The sequence below is a fragment of the Rattus norvegicus genome, chromosome 20, assembly GCF_021556685.1.
Source record: "Rattus norvegicus strain SHRSP/BbbUtx chromosome 20, alternate assembly SHRSP_T2T, whole genome shotgun sequence".
In the NCBI taxonomy this organism is placed as follows: Eukaryota; Metazoa; Chordata; class Mammalia; order Rodentia; family Muridae; genus Rattus; species Rattus norvegicus.
Genome location: NC_141553.1, coordinates 11,089,900 through 11,111,160, shown reverse-complemented (window position 1 = coordinate 11,111,160; position 21,261 = coordinate 11,089,900). Strand labels below are relative to the sequence as shown.

At 50.6% G+C, this 21,261-nt stretch overlaps 1 protein-coding gene across 14 annotated transcripts in view; it reads right to left on the bottom strand.

Moving 5' to 3' along the window:
* The window catches only part of Agpat3 (1-acylglycerol-3-phosphate O-acyltransferase 3), a 92,871-nt gene extending 72,277 nt beyond the window's left edge, over positions 1-20,594 (bottom strand). For 4 of the 14 annotated variants that reach the window (NM_001446897.1, XM_087597126.1, XM_087597139.1 and 1 more), the window contains 1 exon segment: positions 12,411-12,559. The gene's annotated coding sequence lies outside the window, so the exon portion shown is untranslated. 14 annotated transcript variants of the gene reach the window in all.
* Positions 20,595-21,261: the final 667 nt, after the last annotated feature.

Sequence of the window (21,261 nt, the reverse complement as noted above, 5' to 3'; positions counted from 1 at the left end):
CCCCCACCCATCTCTCCATCTTTGTCCTCTTCCCCCCGCCACCCCCTTCATGTGATGGTGTGAATGAGCAAGGTCCCCTGTCAGCACAAACCGAAAAGGCCCTGACTCCTGGCGGCAGCTACCCAAGGAATCTGGAGCCGGTTCCTTCCTACAGAGGCCTTCACAGAAGACAGCAGCCACCTGGCGCCATGCTGCTCACCGTGAGGAAAGATAAGTCTGAGTAACCCCTGAGCGACACTCCAACCTCTGGACCACAGGAAAGGTGAGATGCCACGGAGCCCAACGTGTGGGGTAGCTGGTGCCATGGTAGGAGATAATGGAGGCTCAGGGAAATGATGCATCCTGACAGGGCCAGGGGATGTAGACAGAGCACTCCTTACTGCAGAAATGGAGCGAGGATGTTAAATCGTATCTTCCAGAAAATCCAAGGGCTCAGAGGATGGTTCAGCTGGTACAGGGTTTGCCTTGTAAATATGAGGTCTGAATTTGCCCTGCCACCCATATAAGACATCAGACTGTAGCTGTAATCTCAGGACTGAGAGGCAAGGGCAGGAGAGGACCTAAGGCTCGATAGACAATCAGCCTAGCAAATTAGAGAGCTCCAGGTTCAGGGAAAAACTGTCTCCAAAAGAGGAAGATATCTGACACGAGTCTCTGGCTTCCACACACATGCACACCTACATATGCACATGCATGAAAATGTACACACACACAGCATTTTGAAACCAGGCCCAGACTAAGAGCCTCCTTAAGGAACATTTTCTCTAACCTCACACAAACTCTGTCTTACCTGCTTTTCTATTATTGTGATTTGAAAAACAAACTAAGATAAAAATCACCATGACAACTTACAGAGAGAAAAGGGTTTATTTGGAGCTTACGGTTCCAGAGGAATGAGAATCCATGGCCAACATGGCGGGGAGCGTGGCAGCAGGCAGGCAGGCAAGCATGGCACTGGAGCAGTGGCTGAGAGCTCAAGTCTCACTCCACAGGCAGGAAGCAAAGAGCTTACTGGGGATGCCATCAGGCATCTGAACCTAAAACCCTCCCCTTCTCACATACCTCCAACAAGGCCACGCCTCCTAATCCTTCCCAAATAGCTTCCAAGTGGGGACCAAGCCTTCAAATGCTGGAGGCTTCTGGAGAATGTCTCCTCCATACCCCCACTCTTTTCCCCATAGGAAGGGGTCCCCACCTGCTTCAGGCCTGTAATTAGAACAACCCGGATTCTGAGACACACAGATGCAGGAAACAGGAAGTTGGGGACAGACTCGCTTCCAAACAGACACAAAGAGTTCCACATTTTAACAAATCTACAGGAGACCGCTAACACATCATAAATGTGCCTCATGGCCAACTGGAGAAGCTGGATGGTCCTGGTAAACCAAGAAATCCAGCACACGGCTCACCCAGGAGAAGGGGGCCCTGTGCCCAGTTTGACATGTGCAGAGAAGGCCTCCACCGAACTAGCAGGAGGGTCTCAGAAGCAAGAGGAGAAAGGAAAACATTTGAGACAAGGTCATACTCTGTACCCCAAGCTGGTCCAGAACTCACTACTCTCCTGCCTCAGCCTTCTCATGGCATATGATTGAAAATCAAACACCACGGTCCACAGGGCTGCCTCCTCCCTCCCCCACAGCTGGCCCCTTCAGTGAACTCTTGGTTTATTTCCATGTAGGAATTTTAAAACGTGTTCTTCTGTCCTATCCCACCCGGACTCTCATCCTGACTGTCTCCGGAGCGATGCCTGGGGATTCCTCCTCAGCACACAGCCAACAATGGGTCCTGTGGACAGACCTGCAGAGTCGCCGTGTAACCCTCCACCCCCTTCACCTCAGGGCCTCCTGGAGTGGGTGTGTCCAGCCTAGAGATGTGAAATCACTCTGAGAGGGTGGCCATCAACGCATTTGACTTCGGTCCCAACATTTGAGATGTCCTGGTTTCCACGCTCTCGGTACCTGGAGAAGGCTTCTCGGGACTCGATCTATGTTGCCCAACACAGCCTCACATCAACATTTTCCCAGGCCAGGAAGCCCTGGGGGTCTGAGTGTATAAAGCAAGGACTGAGCTGTACCCCAGCTAAACTGCCTCCGTGACACCTCACTACACAGCCAGGAGCAGGCTCCTCTGTCCCAGTCACAAGCTGGTTCCCTTTGGCTATCCTGCCTGTGTCTAAAGCCCACAGTAACCTGTGCACACTGGCCACCTCCAGCATGCTGGCCTGCCCGTGACCTCAGCCATAAGTCAGTTTCCCAGGGAAGGCGATTCCCTAAATTCCTGCTGCTCGCCTTATCCCTTAAAGGATGCCCAGCCCCACATCTCCTCCTTCAAAGCTCAGGGCTGGATATAACTTTCTCCTGAGGAGTAATGGCAAGCCACATGCTTCCTATCCCTTGCAGTCAAGCACCTCTCCTCTGCCCTCTTTGAGCCTCCGTTCCCAGGGAGGCCCCTCAATGCAGCCCACGCCCCCTCTAGCAGAGCGTGCTGACCATGAGTCCAGAGAGCAGTCAGACAGGTCTGGCTTTCTGTTATGTGTTCTGCAATCCATCTTCGACGCTGCTAACTTCTTCAATTCTCCTGTCACTCCATATATAAATACAACATGTAAACAGGTGGCGCATCTTAAGTGTGTAGCCCACAAACCGCACACGGTGCATCCAGCCAGCACTGAGGCCATGAACTAAGGCTGCTGGTCCACCTGAAGCTGCCTGAGCACCCTGCCTTTGAGGCCACAATCCTGCCAGGGCGTAGGCTCTGAGTGGAATCAAGCAGCAGCACACATGGGCCTCTTGCTCCCTTTTCCGTGTGTGTGTGTGTGTGTGTGTGTGTGTATGTGTGTGTGTGTGTGTTATACATGTGTCATGGCATGGAGGTCAGGGGACAACTTTCTCTCCACATGTGGGTCATGAGGATCAAACTCAGGTCACTGGGCTTGGTAACAGACTCCTTTCCTGCTGAGCCCTCTCACTGCTGCCCCTCCCCCCTCTTCCTCACAGCTACTGCCTTGAACATGGTACTCCCTGTCATCCATTCACGGGCTACCTGAGGCTGGGTGGGACTTCCTGTACAGGGTTTTTCCTACAAACCTTGAAACACTGCAGTGAGCACAGGAGTCTCTCTCTCTCTCTCTCTCTCTCTCTCTCTCTCTCTCTCTCTCTCTCTCTCTCCTGTGTTGCTGCGTTGCAAACCCTAGTGTCCCCTTTAGAGCCATTGTGCCATTATTAAACCAAACAAGGTCCTTAGCACGTGGCACTTTTGCATCACTCCTTTGTCACCGCAACAGTGGAGCCACCTACAGGAGGACACTTTGGGGCAGGGTTTCAGAGGGCTCAGGCCCTATGTCCTTAGCAGAGTGTCATAGTGGTGGGACAACATGAAGGAGAGCTGTTCGTCACTTCCTGGCAGACAGGAAGCAAAGAAAGAGGGGCGAGAGGAGCCGGGGGGAGATACGACTCCAAGAACATGCCTCCAGAGACCTATGTCCCCTAAGCAGGCAGCACTCCCTACCTGTTACCACCGCCCCCCAACAACGCCCCTGCATTGTAAGGGCATCTAAATGCTGACCCACTGATTACTCAGGATCAATTTGTCTTTGGAAATCATAGACAAAAATCACAGACACACCCAGAGCTGGGCTTCTCTAATGGTGTACGTGATTATCAATTCCATCGAGTTGACAGTCAGTATTAACTATCACAACTATGGTACCATGATAGCAACCTGACCACCAAAGGGGTAATCCCAGTAGCTAACGAGGAGGTAGGTCTTACAGGATGGATACACTGATCTGGGGCGGGATGGTGTGACTTCACCACAGAATCCACAGCAGTACCCAACTTTACCTTGATAAACTGCTCATTTAATATCTTAAGTTTCCATTTAATATCTTGGACAAGGTAGCTACAACCACAAAAGCATGCTTCACTGTGTGTGTGTGTGTGTGTGTGTGTGTGTGTGTGTGTGCGCGCGTGCGCGCACAAGCTACTCACACACATGCACACACAAGCTTCTCTTCCTTTACAGTGGCAACAGGAATTTACAGAGTACTAGAGGGTTGACCTTAGTTTTGAACACTTTAGCCGTGTCTCCGAAAGGGAACACAGTAGGTACATCCAAGCCAACACAGTCTCCCCACAGTTTCTGCAGGTCCCAACAGGGGTGTGCCAGGCACAGTGGCTGTCCTACACTATGCTGGCACTCACCGCAGGTGGCCTAAGACAGCTTAGCCGTCCTGGTGAGGTACGCCAACATTGCCCCTGCTTTCATTTCTGCATCTCACAAAGGCGGGCCTTTCCTTCTGATCTCCTTGGTGTCACTTCAGTTTCTCTGCATGGTTCTCTCTCGCCTCCTCTGTTCTGAGGAGCAGTAATGGGAAGGTTGAAAATAAAGCAGCAATGTTTGAATCCACAGCACAGAGGGAAATTAGGATCACTTCCTAAACTCAGGCACTAAACAGGGATGCCCATGGCTGTCCATTCAGCACCACCCTGAGGCCCTGAGCCGGGCAGATGTCATGGATGGGTGCAGAAGATTCTAAAGCAACAAGCAAACCACGAGGGATGGCTAGGTGACCAGCCATGACATCAATACCCAACAGTCACCTGCAACCGTGTAACAGCAGCAAGGGGCCAGTAATGTAAATAGTGCGTTTTTAAAATATCTTCCAAAACAACGAAGATAATAAGTGCACCCGGGAACAAGGGCACATGGCATGGACCATTACAGCATTCACCACAAGGAAGCTCTACAGAGACTGAGGACGGAGGGAGAGTGGACTTAAAACCGCTACAACAGCATGCGGAGTGCACAGTGCCCAGGCTCACGCACTGTGTAGCTCTCAGAAAACACAGCCCAGAAAAGAAAGACGATATTCGATTAAAGTTCAAATATCTGCTCCTTAAAATGAAATGAAGTGAAAAGATGAACTCAAGTGGGAAAGGGATCAGTGAGCAAGGACACTGATAAGCGTCCTGAGGACCCAAGAAAGCACGCTGTAGAAATCTAGGCAGGAGTCAAATGCAAGCAAAGGTCACACCAGCAGACAGCAGAGGAGGAGGAGAAACATCACAGAGGAGAAAGCATGGCCAGCCAAGGAGCACACATGGGGAGCACAGGGGGAACTCACAGTGGGAGAAACAGAAGGAGCACATGGTGGGACCACACAGGGGGAGCACACAGTGGGAACACACAGGGAAAGCACACAGTGGGAACATACAGGGAGAGCACACAGTGGGAACATACAGGGGGAACGCATAGTGGGAGTACACAGGGGGAGCACACAGTGGGACCACAGAGGGGGAACGCATAGTGGGAATACCCAGGGGAAACACATTGGGAGGGGCATAGAGGAGGCACACATACTGGGGAAGGGGGAGAAACGGAGGGGTATACAGGGGAGTCACACAGAAGTTACACATGGGGGGCTCTGATACAGGGAGCCCACTTCACTAACGCAGCATTCCACAGCATTCTATTTGCAAAGGGCAATAGGCACCATGTACCCAAGAGCACAAAGTCAGTCTCAAGCTCACTGACCCATCTGAGGCATTGACATTGGGTACTGAATGGCCACACACATTTGCACAGGACTTGTGGGAAGGGGACCTGGCTGAGGGCCCCTGTCTGGTACAGCATCCTCTGTGACTACCCAGTCTTTACACAGACCACAGCAGGGGAGTCACTGTCTCTCACCTGGCACTCATGCTCTGCCCCCGTCCTCGGCCTTTGAGTCCTCATAGGGGACCTACCCTGCTCTCAGAGGGCACAGATGGACATGAGGGACACTCCTTCAGCTTGTGTCTATACAGGATCATTTGCTGCTACCCTGTGTGTGTGTGTATTCTGAAAAATGCCTTGGTCCATTTCATGGACTCTAACTTTATCTTGAGAAATGAGAATGGAAAGGTGGTGGCTCACTGGTGGGCCTGAGGATGGACAACTGCTCTGCTAATGGGGCACAGCACTGGCTAAACAGAAACTTGCACCAAGACCAAATTTCAGGACCTTTCTTAGAAGAACAAAAACTAGTAACTTGGGTCCCGTGACTCCACATTTGGCTGAGGTCAGCAACTGGAGGTCAGGTGAGCCCCGCTGTGTTCAGCACAGCCCGCCCCTCTCACATCCCACACCCACACCTCACTCCCTCCCCTGGCTGCCTGACCCTTGTTGAAATCTGCCCTTAAAAGCTCCACCTGTAACTTTGCTCGACAAAAAATGAAACACTCTACAGCCAAAAGTTCAGCAGCACATAGACTACAATGCAGTCAGGGCTCCAGGAAAACAAGCACCTAGAACCTAGGTTGTGGTCTCCCAACCACTGATGGAGAGAGCTTTGCAAAGGGTACTTCATGGAGGGTGTCTGCCAGCTCTGACTCTTAACCTCTCCAGTGTACCTGCTCCTGACTCCATGTCTATACAGAACTGTGGAGTCCTTCTCTGCATGGGCAATTTCTCTTCCGACGCCAGCTTCTGGCCACTTACTACAAAGACCACACAGAGCTGCAGAGGCCTGTGAGACCACAGGGCTGCTCCTAAAACCTAAAGCTACCTGAATTGATAGCTTCTGCCACGCCCTGCTTTCCCTCCTCTATCAAAAGTTACTAGAATTCAGGAGGCAGAGGCAGAGGCAGAGGCAGAGGCAGGGGCAGGTGGATCTCTGTGATTTCGAAGCCAGCCTAGTCTACAGAGTGAATTCCACGTAAAAAGACCCTCTCTATTAAAAAAAAAAGTTACTAATCTTGACGCTGGAGAAATGGCTCAGCAGTTAACTGAACTGGCTGCTCTTCCAGAGAGCCTGAGTTCAGTTCCCAGGATCCACACAGCAGCTCACAACTGTCCTTATTCCAATTCCCATGGGTCCTCAGCCCTATTCTGATATCCGTGAGCACCAGGCATTCATATGGTGCACAGACATGCATGCAGGCTAACACTCAAAACATGTTAGGTGACTAAACTTTGGCACTGGGGATGTTGCTGGTAGAATGCTTGTCAATGGGATATGTGGCCCTCCTGTGCCAGCATTTCCCCACAAGAAACACCCTAGCTAGAAAGACAAAGTTAGGGGTTGGGGATTTAGCTCAGTGGTAGAGCGCTTGCCTAGCAAGTGCAAGGCCCTGGGTTCGGTCCCCAGCTCCGGAAAAAAAGAGAAAGAAAGAAAGAAAGAAAGAAAGAAAGAAAGAAAGAAAGAAAGACAGACAGACAGACAAAGTTATTAAACTTTAAGCTTCATTTCTTAAGTGGCCAGAGCTTTGCCACTCAGACTTCTGTCATCTGCAATGACTTGACCAGGGAGCTCCCAGGTGAGGGAGGAGCCCAGGGCACTCAGCAGGCAGCCTGTGGGACAAGGGCCTGTGGACCTCCTAGCTCCAGGCTCTCTGCACGGGCCTGGCTGATTCCTCTGTTGAGATTCTTCCTCATCTGGCCTGCCTCCCTCCAGCCCAGCCTCTTTTCCCAGACCTGTCTGGGGCTCGCCCCAACGCTGCCACACGCTGCCACACGTAGCATCTTCCCCAGGAGACCTCTTGTACTCTGAGCTTCGTCACCTGCACCCGTTTCCCACGTAACTCTAGCTGATGCTGTCTTCATTTAATGATCTGCCCAGGCTAATGAATTGCTAAGGCAGCTTAGCAGTTAAGAGGGCTTGGTGTCCTTACCGAGGACCCAATCTGCCTGTGGCAGCAACAAAAAAAAAAAAAAAAAAAAAAAAAAAATCTCAGCAATTTCACCACACTTTTTGAGGGACTCCGACTGCTCCTTCCTGTGTCTCTTTCTAATAAAAGGCAAACCGGTTCATTCAACCAGTCCCTGCAATTACACTGGGACAATGACCGGGATCAGAAATCAATCAATAGGAAGCCTGCCTGGATCATTGGTGTGTGTGTGTGTGTCTGTCTGTCTGTCTGTCTGTGTGAACCCACACAGCGTCAACACATAGCCTTTCACACAAAGAAGAAAAACTCAGTGAGTATATTCCCCCAAGTCCAGCGCCACTTCTGGCACATGGCTGTGGCTTTGAGCCCTCTACAGCAAGAGTAGCCTGCACGAGTAAACACCGATCTGAACACAGACGTGTGTGTAGAGCTAATTAATCACTTGATCTGTTTGAGAAACTTGAGTTTTTCACATCTTGTATATTCTGAGCATCAAGCAGTCTGGAGGACAAACCCCGTAGCTGGAGATTCAATGGTGTCTGAAATCTAGACCTGCCAAGCCAAGCCTGTTGCTCAGGGCTGCCGATCCCATTCTCAGCTTCAGTGTCACCGAGAGACACTCCTTTCTTTGGTATCTCTTGGAGAATTAAACGAGGTGTATATGAAATGGGCACAGTTGCTCCGTCCTCTATGGCAATGAGATAAGCAAAGTAGAGGCAGGGGCTGGGGCATATCACACAGCATGAGGACCGCAGATCCCAGGCACCCATGTAAGAAGCCCAGTGCAGCAGCTCAGACCTGCAATCCTGGCGCTGGGAGGGAAGCATAGGGAAGTACATGGCAACTGCTAGCTGCCAGCCAGCTTAGCCAAATCTGTCAGCTTCAGTTTCAGTGAGAGACCCTGTCTCAGAGAATAAGGTGGGAAGGCTAGAGAGGCCACTTAGCAGTTCAGAGTGCTGTCCCTTGGTTCCCCCAGAGAACCAAATTCAGTGCTCAGCAGCCACAGGTGACTTGTAACCACCTGTGACTCCAGCTCCAAGGGAGAGAGGTCTGGCAACCTCTTCTGGCTTGCATAGGTACCTCCCTGGACACATGTGTCCTGCACACACATACATGCACATGGCGGGTGGGGAAAAAGAAATCTTTAAAAAATAGAAGGGGGCTCGAGAGATGGCTAAGTGGTTAAGAGTGGACACTGGCTGCTCTTCTAGAGGTTCCCCAGTTCAACCCCCAGCACCCACATGGAGGCTCACAATACTCTGTTACTCTGGCCTCGGGAGATCTAGTGCCCTCTTCTGGCTTCCTCTGACACCAGGACGAGTGTGTAGTGTCCTTACATACATGCAGGCAAAACACTCACTCGCCTAAAATAAAAATAAATCTTTCTAAAACAATAAAGAAGAACCAAGTGGAGAGGGACTGAGGAAGACACCCAGTGTTGACCTCTGAACACGGGGCCCCACCCACATGCATGCCCACACAGATACGCGCGCGCACTAAATAAATAAACTTGTTTTTAAAGCAGGGACAAATGTAATATCAGCGTATAGTATTGAATGCTCCCGTCAGCAAACTGTTAGAGGAAGAGCACCCTTAGCCAGCCAGCAGAGACAGAGAGACAGAGGGCCCGTGCCCTGCAGCAGCTCTCTTCTACACCACTCTATATCCACTGCTGCTGTCATTTATAATGGATCTCACCCCACTTCCCAAAAGGAATGGAGACACTGCACATTAATGATGCATGGCTCCTGGGTCACAGAGGGACATGACGTGGGGTTGCTGGCACCCTGCTCCAAACAAGAGCACCTAGCTTCAGGCTGTTATCCTAAGTGAGGCAAAACACTCCAGCCAGGAGGGAGGCTTCTGCCTGTCACCTCCTGAAGGACACGAGTGTGCTACCCTCCACTCAGACCTACTGACATCTAAAACATATCCCGTCCATGTGTGAGAGAGAGGTGGCCACTGGGCAAGGCACAACTAGTCCAGTAGCCAGTTACAGGTACAGCAAGACCCATGGACCCCATCGGCCTGCCTCTCCATCCCTACAACTAAGCTTATGCCCAGGTGACGAGTGTACACTGCTGGACTTTGGCTGACAAACAAGATCGGAACATGTTGGACTCTAAACAAATCAGCAAGACTGCCCAAGGAGGAAGCACTATTGCACTCGCCCGAAACAAAGCACCGTGAGGTTAATACACTCAAATTAACCCTGCAGTCACCACGAGGTCGTTCTAGGAATGACCCACTGTTCAGTTACTCACTTTACGAATTGGAAACAAAAAAATCATTGACGGCCCCAGTGTTCTTCAGTTAGCTGATAAAGATAACCCCCACGAAGTCCCTGAGCAAATGTTTTACAGAACTCCACATAGCCCTAGAGCAGCAGAAACTTCTCAATGAGAAGACGAAACAGATACGGAACTCATGTCAGACAAGTCAGCAAGATGCCAACGGCAGAATGTGGCCGGTCACGCCCAGAGACAAGCTGTTCAAACCTCGGCGCCCACAGCACGAGAAGGGAGAAATCACAGAGGTATGCACAGGGTGGAATTCACAGTCTGTCAGCGTGTGAGAGAAGGGAGATAGTGTCGGATAAGTGCAAGGAGTGTAAGGAAAGTGGCCATTGTTCTGGCAAGGGAGAGAATAGGGGATGCCAAGGGTTCAGCACTGGATCTGAAAGGCAATGAGTGACACTGCAAAGCCACAAGTCAGAGATGGCAACACACACACACAGTTGGTACCAGCTCCGTCTTCTGAGGGGTATGTGGACCAGTTAACCAGCGCCAGCTTGTCAGGGGTGAGTTTGGATTAAGGATGTCATTCTGACCCCAGAAACAATAAAGTTCCATCATTGCTTCCCCCCCCCCCCCGACTATTAAAAGATCTTAGTATGCCATACCTGCCTCCAAGTGGGCCGGAGACAAAGAATACAGGTTTTTTTTTTTTTTTACTACCCTGACAGGACTTGAGAAAATTGGAGTCCCTTTGCTCTTCATTTAAATTCTGGCTGGGACAATTTGTGATGTAATCCAGGACAAGTGACTAACCCTGCTCCTCAGACTCCAGTGTGGTTCACAGTCTGTCAGCCCAAGGTCTCTGCTATAAGCCCCAAGAAAAGAAGTAAACCACTTCACTGCTGTGGAAGATGCTCTCTTTTCCAACTTCTGAAGTAGATCAGGTACTTTCTGTTCAGTTTCCCCAGTTCCCTAGAGCACACAGACACTGTCCTTCCCAGTGCTGGTCCTGGGTCTGGGAGCAGCCTAGACTGAGACAGACATTTCCCTTTCTCTCCAGCACCTCTTCTGTCTTCCTTCCCTAGGAGACACTGTGTTTAACCCACTTCCCACCAATTCCGCAGGCAAATTCTAAGACCTAGACCTGGTGCTGTACAGATAAGCCCAGGTGGGGCCACACACAAGGCCTCCAGCAGGTCCAGACTGAGCTAGGTCAGCCATCCAGCTGACATCCACCTGCTGAGCAGAGCCACTCTGAGGAGCACACACCACCAACACCAGAGAGAGGCTGGCAAGGCAATCGCATGCAACTGTCTTTGGAAACAATGTAATTACAGAGCACCGCGTGTGATACTAGGAATCAATCTTATAGACTAACTCCTAAAGTAGGAAGGAGTCCTGCTTACCTGATAAGGGGAAGGGACAGTAAGGAAGTGATCAAAGTGACCAAGCACAACCCACAGAGACCTCTTTGAAGGCGCACAATCCATTCCCCAATGTCATCGAAGCAGAAAGGGCTGCTCCCACTCAGTTCCAACAAGCCACAAACCCAGCACCCCCAGCCGGCACCCTATGTCCAAACCCAGAATAAGAGATCTTGGCTCTGGACGAGTCATTCCAATCTGTCTCAAATCCAAGTAGCCTTCTTGTTTCCCAGGAAGAACCCAATCTCTTACTGATTCTCTAGAAGACTCTCCACAATGCTTTAAAAGTTAGGTCTGAAAGGCCATTTCTAAAATCATTTCCCTGGGCCCCTAAACTTCTCTCAAAGTAAAAAGGGAAACCTGCACATATTTTCCACCGAGCTTAAGTGCTTATGATCCTCCTGTCGTAGGTACCTGGGGTCAACTGCTCCAGGGCTCCTGGTGCCCCACCGAGCACCGTGGACAGGTGTTTTCCTCCAGAGGCTCTGGTTACTGAATGACCCCAGCGCCTGAGTGAAACGTGGAAATTCACAGTCGGCCTTTGGTCTCAACGCCAAAGTCAGAGAGAGAGAGAGAGGAGAGAGAGGAGAGAGAGGAGAGAGAGGAGAGAGAGGAGAGAGAGGAGAGAGAGAGAGAGAGAGAGAGAGAGAGAGAGAGAGAGAGAGAGAGAGAGAGAGAGAGAGCCCTCGAACCTTCCTCCAGGGCATCCCACCTGCAGACCTCCCTCGGCGTTGAGCAAGCAAAAAAGTGAAATTAGCCCAAAGGGCCCCGAAATCAGGCATGGGGGATCCTCCAGTGCGAGAAGCCAGGAGCCGAGCAAGGTTCCCCCCGGAGAGGGACCCGAGGCCGCCCAGGCCCTCTCACCGGGCCCGGCATCCCCATGTCTCCCCGATCGCCCCCATCCCCAGGCCGCCGCGCACCCCGCACCGCACCGGCGAGCCGGGCAGGCCGCACAGGAGCCGGGCGGGACCCGGAGCCTCCAGGCGCCGCGCTCTCCAGGCCGCGCGCCCCGCGGAGCGCAGCCGGCCACTGCGGCGGGGCCCGGCGACCGCGGGCGGGGGACGACCTCGGGCGGCTCGGCCCGGCTCGGCGCCGCTCACCTGCACTCCACCTGCTGGTCGCGGTTCTCGCGTCGGCGCGCGCGGCCTGGGCCCGGCCCGGCCCTGCGTCGGGGCCTCAGCGAGTGCGGCGCCCGCCGCCCCGGGCCCCCATCGCCGCCCTCCGCCTCGGCGCCGCCGCCACTTCCTGTGCGCGGCGATCCCACAGTTCCGCCGGCGCGGGACGCCGGGCGCGGGGACGCGGGGACACGCGCGGACGGATGCGCGGGGGAGGAGTCGCGGCCCGCGGCGCAGCGGCGGGCGCCTCGGCCAACGGACAGCGGGCGGGGGAGGGGACGTGAGGGGCGCCCCGCGGGAGCAGCCTCCACCCTCCCGGACCAGCGGGGTGTTCCTAGACCCAGCCCGAACCCCCTTCAGCCGCCTGCGGTCCTCCCAGAGTCCCACCGGGATGATCGTGGGCCCAGCTTGAATTCCCTCCTTCAGCCCCCTGGAGTCCTTCTGGGGTACTGCGGTGTTCCTGAGCCCAGCCTGGATCCCCTTGTCCCCTGAAGTTCTTGGGGTGTTCCTGGGCCATACCTGGACCCCGATGGTTCCTTGGAGTGCTCTTGGGGTGCCTTCCCCAAGAACTGGGGTATTCTCTTGGCCTAGCCTGGATTTGCCTCCCTTCAGTCCCCTGGAATCATTCTGAAACTCAGCCTAGACCCCCTCCCAGCCCTGGAGGTCCCCTTGAGACCTGGGTTGTTTTGATGGCTCAGGTTAGAATCCCCTTCCTTCTGAGCCCTCCTAGGAGCGCCTGGAAATTTTGGAGTCTCCTGCCCATTCCCCTTATCTTCCTGGACCCCACTCCTAACACACACACACACACACACACACACACACACACACACACACACACACACACACACACACCTGTCCCCAAGTAAGGATCCCATCCTGGAATCCTGGAGGATTGTCCCCAGTGTCTGGTGAGGCACCAGGATCGCTTTTCAGTCCCACGTGCTGTACCCTTTGATTTATTTATACTTGGCAACTGGCTAGCAACATTGTATCCACATTCGACCCAAGAGGAAACCTCAATTAACCTAGTCCGGGGTCTTCCTAGGGTCAGCCATGAGTACCCTCTTTCCCAAGCAGCCTGTTCTGGCCATAGTGAGTCATCGGATCAGAGGACTAACAGGCACCTGAGCTTTCCTCCCTCACCAAGCAGGCTGATGCTAAAACAGGCCAGGAAGGACTGTGCAGGCTCAGTTGCGGCATCAGGACCGGGCCATCTGCACACCACTTGAAACCCGTGTGGCCTCATGCCTGCTCAGGCCTTGGGATCCAAGCCCTACTTTCCGAGTTCACTTGAAAACGACTTAGGCCAAATACCAGCGGCCGGGCTGCCTACCTTTAAAAGCTTCTGTTCTGGGGCACGATCTCCAGTAACAGACAGGGAAGTAAGTATGTGCCTTCCCACACTGCCGGAAACTGCTGAGTAACAAGTCTCCAAGTCTCTTCAGCTACATAAACTGCCGTGACCACTGGCAAACAGGTTCTTTCACTCCAACCCGATCTTAATTACTAACGTTAATAACTCGTCACACCACCAGACACCTTTAAAAGCTTACAGGGTGGCTACAGAAGAGTTGAAGAGACTGCATGACTCAACCAGGCTGTCTGGAAGGCAGAGGCTGAGCTGACAGAAGAGGGAAATGGGGAAAGTTTAAGCAGGGAGAGAGAGGAGAACCCCTCACCCAGTGGGGTAGAAGTTTCTCAGCTGAGAGCCGCATCTCAGCAGATCTTGCTACAGATTGAACCAAAGTTCCTTTTTCCCCAATAATTTATTCACTTTACATCTCAATGGCACCCCCCCTGAGTCCTTCCTCATACACTTCTTCCACCTACACCACTTCTCCTCTGAGAAGAGGGAGGCCACCCTGGGTGCCAACCCACCCTGGCACATCCTCTGCAAGTCACTGCAGGACTGGGCACATCCTCTCCCACTAAAATATTTCAAATAGGTTAAAAAAATAACACTTATGGCTGAAGCATCTTTAACCTTTGAGTTTAATCAAACTCCTTTCCCAACAGTGACCCCATAACTTAGTGAATTTCACAACTAACATAGGTTCTGTTTACGGTCTACACAGGCAACTCCCATCTGCTCTAGCTAGCTCAGAAAGGATTTCTTGGACCCCTTTGGCCTATGTTTTGATCATAAAAGCCTTCTTCCCACCTGGCCCTCCTCCAGCACTCAGGACAAAGAAGCAGGTGAATCTCAGAGTTTGAGACCAGAGTCTGGTCTACAGAGCAAGTTCCGGGACAACCAAGGCTACATAGAACTGATCCCTTGTTTTGAAAAGAAAAGAGAAAGAGAGAGAGGGAGGGAGGAAAGGGAGTGAGGGATAGGGAGAGAGAGAGAGACAAGACACATGTGGGGGTGGGAGGGAGAAAGTTCCCTAGAAAGTGGCTCAGGCCTTCAATCCCAGCACTTAAGAGGGTGAGGCAGGAGAATTGCTTCAAGTTTGAGAACAGTCTGTACTACCGAGTGAGTGAGAACTTCTCAAAAAGGAAACACTTTCAAATGTTAAGTTGGGAAGACATGGCCAAAGTCATATCTGTGACTCTCTTTAATAACACAGGTCTCTCTAGGTTAGTGGTGGCCTTTGACCCCAGCTCTTGTGAGGCAGAGGCAAGAAGATCTCTTGAGTTTGAGGCCAGCCTGGTCTATAGAGTGAGTTCCAGGACAGACAGGGCTACACAGAGAAACCCCATCTTGAAAAAAGAAAATAGAGCCTTTCAGACTCGGCAATTTGATTCAAAATGGAGGAACTCTGGTCACCTCTGAACTGGCACTTCAACATTTCTTCAGTTGAAAAGTATTCACCCCTTCCCTTCAGCTATCAACGATCACTTGCGAAATTACTGCTTATCAGGAGTGTGGATCCTAACATAATTTCCAAAGATATAAACAACCTCCCCCCCGCCTCCTACCAAAGGAAGGGTCACAGAGAAATCTGACAGGCCCAGAATGGGCAGGAATCCCACAAAACCTATTCCTTTTTCTTTCAGAACAGGGACACTGAACAGACCCCAACCTTCCTATGCCTAGACTTAAAAACTGAAAACAGCCTGGGGCCTAAGCACCCTTACTCTTAGGAAAGGCTGATTCTCCTTCACAGATATGATCAGCTTCTTCTAAACTATAAGAGGTGGGAAACGGCTCAGAGGGAAAAACACTTGCTGAACGTCCTGAGGAACTGAGTTCAAATCCTGGAATGCACCTAAAGGTGGAAAGAGAAGCGAGTCCACAAAGCCACCTCTGACTTTTATCTTCTACTCAACCATGACGCGAGCCCCCCACATCCAAAACAAATACAATAAAAATTTGAAAAACGGTTAAATCGTAAGATAGCCACAGACAAACTAGGAGGGACTCAGCTCTGTCTCCTCCCATTCCTGTGTTTCAACAAACTATAAATAAACCCATTTTCGTTTTCTTTGTGTATGTGTGGTAAGCATGTGTGTGTACGTACATCTGCACGTGTGTGTGTGTGTGTGTGTGTACGTCTGCATGTGTGTGGGTCTGCATGTGTGTGGGTCTGCATGTTCATGGGTACGTTTGTATGCACATGCAGATGGGAGTCCCAAGGTTGACCTCAGGCTTCATTCTTCCACCCCTTCAATGAGGCAGGCTCTCTTAACCGAACCCAGAGCTCACAGCTATGGCTAGACTTACCAGTCAGCTTGCTCTGGGGATACAAGGTCTTTAGACCAGGCGGGCCTCCCATTCAGAGATCCCCCTGCCTCTGCCTCCTAAGTGCTGGGATTTAAAGGCATGCGACACCACCACCCAACTCACTAATTGTTTTAGTTTTGAAGTCTGAAGAGCTCCTTGTAGCCCTGCCACCGGAACCTTGCTTTGGTTTGTGATCTGGGTGGCAATTTGTAAAGAGGGTTTGTTTGAAATGTATGTCACTTTGGAAGCTCCATCCAGCCACTTCCTGAATGGCTGGTTGGTTAGTGTCCTGGATAGCTTCATGTCAACTTAATCCAAGCTAGAGTCATCCAAAAGAAAGGAACCTCAACTGAGAAAATACCATCATGAGACTTAGCTGTCAGCCATTCTCTTAACTAGTGATCAATGGGGAGGGCCCAGCTGACCATCGGTGGTCCCACCCCTGGGCAGGTGGTCCTGGGTTCTATAAGAAGGCAGGCTGAGCATGCCATGGTGAGCAAGCCAGTAAGCAGCACCCCTCCATGGTCTCTGCTTCAACTCCTGCCTCCCGGTTCCTGCCCTGCTTGCGTTTCTGTCCTGGCCTCTTTCGATGATGGGCTATCATGTGGAAGTGTAAGCTACTGAATAAACCCTTTCCTCTCCAATTTGCTTCTTTGGTCAGTGTTTCGCCACAGCAATAGAAACCCTAACGGAGACCATTAGGGAACTTGAGCGCCGATTTTGCCCGTTCTGGTGGCGGACCACTTGTCTGAGGCTTGGCTTCCTCTTTAGATTTTGGGGTAACCCCCATCTCCACGTGTGTGGCATGAAAGCATTTGGATCCATCTGGTGTCACTTAGCACCAGCCTTCAGAGGGTGAATTATCCACGTGACCCAGCAGGAATTTCCCAGAGACCCCACAAACCACAGCCGAGAGCACTCAAGCGTTTGCCCAGATTCAAATTTCCTAAAGACCTTGATGCTGGGGCTGGAGAGTAGCTCAGTTGGTAGAACATTAACCTAAAATGCCTGGAGCCCTGACTCCATTCCCCAGCACTGCATGCACCTGACAGGGCAGCCTCGGGTCTGAATATTCCTTCATCTTGAAAGAACTGGGATGTAGCTCTGTAGGTTCTTGGGTATCAACTAGTACACCAGAAGGCACAATTTGTAATGGCCTGGCCAGAGCATATGTGAGAACAGACGAAGGGTCTTTTTTTTTTTTTTTTTTTTTTTTAAGGTGGCAAAGTAGTAAGACTACAAAACAAGAGAAGTCAGAAGACATAGTTAAGCAGACCCTCCCAATCATTCTCCTGCCAAGCAGCTCTGTGAGTAGGGACTGCCAAGAAAAGATCTCTTCAAACGGCAGAGCATCAGCCATGTTTGAAGAACCATATGTTCTCGGCACGGATGACTTGTAAAAGGGTCACGGGGGTTGAAGACGCCCTTGCTAGGTTAGGGCCCCGGGCTGTCAACTCGTGTGTTAACTGTGACCGAGTTTACAAAACTGTCCGTGAGAATCTTACAGCTGCGAACTCGACAAGTTTGAGTTGGGGCTCAAATGTCACCAGCGCCCGGGTCCTGAGCACGGCTTGTTTCAGTTTTAGAGTTTTCGTTTGAAATATCTCTTTAAAAAAAAAAAAAAGTTAAAAAAAGGGATAACGGGAGGGCAGAGAGATGGTTTAGTGGTTAAGCATGCACCTGGGCTTGCCCGGTCACCAGTCAGGAGACTCACAATTTCCTGACACTCCAGTTCTGCTGGGCACATAACACAGCAGCAGCAGTATGAATAATAATAATAATAATAATAATAATAATAATAATAATAATAAATTTATTTTGGTTGATTTTTGTGTTTTAAGACAGGTCTCGTGTAACCCAGCTTGAACTTCCTGCTCCTCCTCCCTCCTCTACCCCACTGAGAGTTGGGACTTGAAGCAGTCGCCGAGGAGCTGCTTCTGCTGAGAAGCATAGACTCCACACACGAGCCTCTTCCTCAACGACCAGCTCATCTCCTCCTTGCTTTTATTCCCTCACACTTGTGGGGGGTTGGTTGGTTTTGTTCCACTGGGACAGGGTCCCCTGCAGGCCTGTGTCACCTCCACCAGTAGATAGTCAGGGATCCTGACTTCCTCTAAGTCTAGACCCTGAAGCTGCCTCAAAGAACAAGACACACCCGAGGGGTCCGCCTGCCAAAGACGAAGTTACAAACGGCTCTACAAGGGCTAGTGTGGATGGGAATCCTACTTTATACAAACCCAATTTTTCTTTCTTTTTTTTTTAAAGTAACTCATTGAGACCCCACTTTGTTCTACTTGGACTCAAATTAAAAACTGATCTGGAGCTACCCTGAGGCTCAAGTTCCTTCCTCCCCACTTCCTGAAAAGCTCTGTGTACCTATCTTTGGTCTGGGAGGGATTAGGCTGGCGGCTCCTCCACCATCTCCACGATTTGGACAAACTGATAATAAATCCATTGTTCCTTACCAATTTTTGTTCGTTCTGGTGTTTTTCTCAGAAGAGGGTTTCCCTGTGTAGTCCTGGCTGTCCTGGAGCTTCCTATGTAGACCAGGCTGGCCTCAAACTCGGAAATCCAACCTGTTCTGCCTCTGCCTCCCAAGTGGTAAGATTAGAGATTCACACACCCTTCCTGGCCTCCTTCTAGCCATTACCAATTTTTGTTTCCTAGTTTCTTGTAAAACACGAGAAAAACCATGTGGCAATTTTGATGACTCTATGCACCAATAACAAGTAACATTGTTGCTTTCCACAATGAAGACGCTGGGGCCACAGAGGCAGCGGGTCCAAAAGAGTAGCCCAGACAACAGAGAATTAGAGTAGCCTCAAGTTATGGGAAAGTACACCCACTCCCTGACCTGCTTGGCATCGTTCGACAAGCGAGAGGATTTGAACTCTTCCTGGGAACTTAATATTTCTAAAGCCTTTATCTATGTGATCATTCTTAGTAATCCAAACTCAAAGACAAAAATTGCCACAGGGACCTGCAAGTGTGCTGGCTTAGCGCCCCACCTGTAAATCCAGAAACCAGACGCTCTCTGAAGGCCCAAGGTCACCCGGTTAAACTGCAGAAACACCCGTTTAAAATATTCTTAATTTCAAACACTTTCCAGAGTATTAATGTGCTGGTTCTGCGTGTCACAGTCCAGTATAGATCGATTAATTTCAAATAAAAATTCAACAGTCGGTTACGGAGCAGCAGCCAGGAAGCAGGGTTAAGCCTGACCAATTTTCTGAGCTACTCCGAAAACAAACAACAAACACTCTACAACTTTCCTTTTCTTCATTCTCTTTCTTAAACAAGTTTCCCTGACACTTAGGGCTTCCTTGCTCTCTATGGCCCACTCTCTCCGTTAGCATTCTAAGCTCCACCCCTATAGTAACCTGGCAACAGCCAGGTATGCTCCGCCCCACAGTTACCTGGCAACAGCCAGGCATGCCTGACACTATAAAAGGGGCTGCTTAACCTCCCCCCCAACTCTTGTTCTCTCATTCTCTCTTGCTCTTACCCACTTTGCCCTTTGTCCCCCTTTCCCCATTCTCCTCCCCACCTTCTCTCCGCGTGCTCATGGCCGGCCTCTACTCTTCTAGTTCTCTCTCTCCCCGCACTACCCTCTTAACTCTCCTCTCCATGCCCTGAATAAAGTCTATTTTATACTATACCGTCGTGTGGTTGGTCCTTTAGGGGAAAGGGATGCCTCAACATGGGCCCATTGAGGCACCCTCTTTCCCATACCTCACCACACCTCCATAGAACATAATCCCCCCCCCTTTATCTTTTTATCAACACAACACCCTCACTCCTACTTACCAGTCAGCCTGGCTCTGAAACCATCATGTCCATATTGCAGGGGCTGGCTTCTCTTGGCCTAGCTCGTACTTGTATTGTTTTCCTGTTAGAAAAACCAAGGTGCCTACCTCTAATGTCAACTGGCAAAAGAATTCTGGCCCGAGCGGCGTTCAGTGGCTGTGTAAAAGTCTTCAGGAGTTGCAAGTTGACACTGGGGCTCCTGCAGAGCTGACCAAGGAAGCTCTGTCCTTTCAAGTGGCTCTAATTCTCAGAAAGAACTTTCTGGCAACCTGTTCCACAGATCCATAAACTGAGTGTGAGTGTGGAGCCCGAAGCCAAATGACGGGGGGCTACCCACCTCTTAACCCAGAAGGGCCTCTCAGTTCCAAGGTGGCTTCACCACAAAATGACATGTCTCAGTCTCCACAAGTTGGGGACAGGATGGGCATTGGCCATTCATGCTCCCAGAGCTTTTTGACAGGGACATGGGTTCTTCTGGCTGCCAGACTACAGGCCAAGGCTCGATGCCATCTTGGCCCTCCAGACAAGTACACCTCGGGCTCTAGTTTGTTTTGCTGTGAAGTGAGGCAGTTTGTGCTCCAAGGGCATCCAAAACAGTTCTGGGCCCTAGGCAAATGGGCTTCTTTAAAGGTTTGTTTTTGTGTTTTAATTATGTGTGTGAGAGAGACTGGTACAAACACAGGGAGGTTTTGGCCCTCAGAGGCCAGAGGTATTGCATCACCTGCAGCTGGAGTCACAGACAGTCATGAGTCACCCTGTGAGGATGCTGGCACTAAGCAGGAATACTTGGCAAGAACAATATGCCGTTAACTGCTGTGCTGTCTTCCCAGCCCCCAGAGGGGGTATTTCAAAAGCTTCGAACTGTACACAGATGTCAACATTTACCCAGACTGAAAGTAACTGCTGGAATCTCATGGACACGAACCGAAAAGTTGGAGGTGTTAGATGGGGAGATGCCCATAATAGGAAACCAGGATGATGAATACAACTTTTATTCGGGAAACAAATGATTGTAAACAGTACCTTCTGCAGAGGCAAAAACTTATAACGGGGGTTCTTCTCAGTACTGATTGGAGCCCCGGGATATGCTGAGGCATGGCTTGTGGAAATACCAGAATGGCAGGTATTGCTGGTGTATTGATCAGGGGTCTCTAGAGTAGCAGAACCTATAGAATGAATCTCTATAAATAAATATATATATAATATATAATATTTATGTGATATCTATTATATATACATGTATACAAACATACACACACATATATACATGTATATGCATATATACATATATACACATACACACATACTTATATATACCTATATACACACATACACATATATACATATATACATACATATATACAC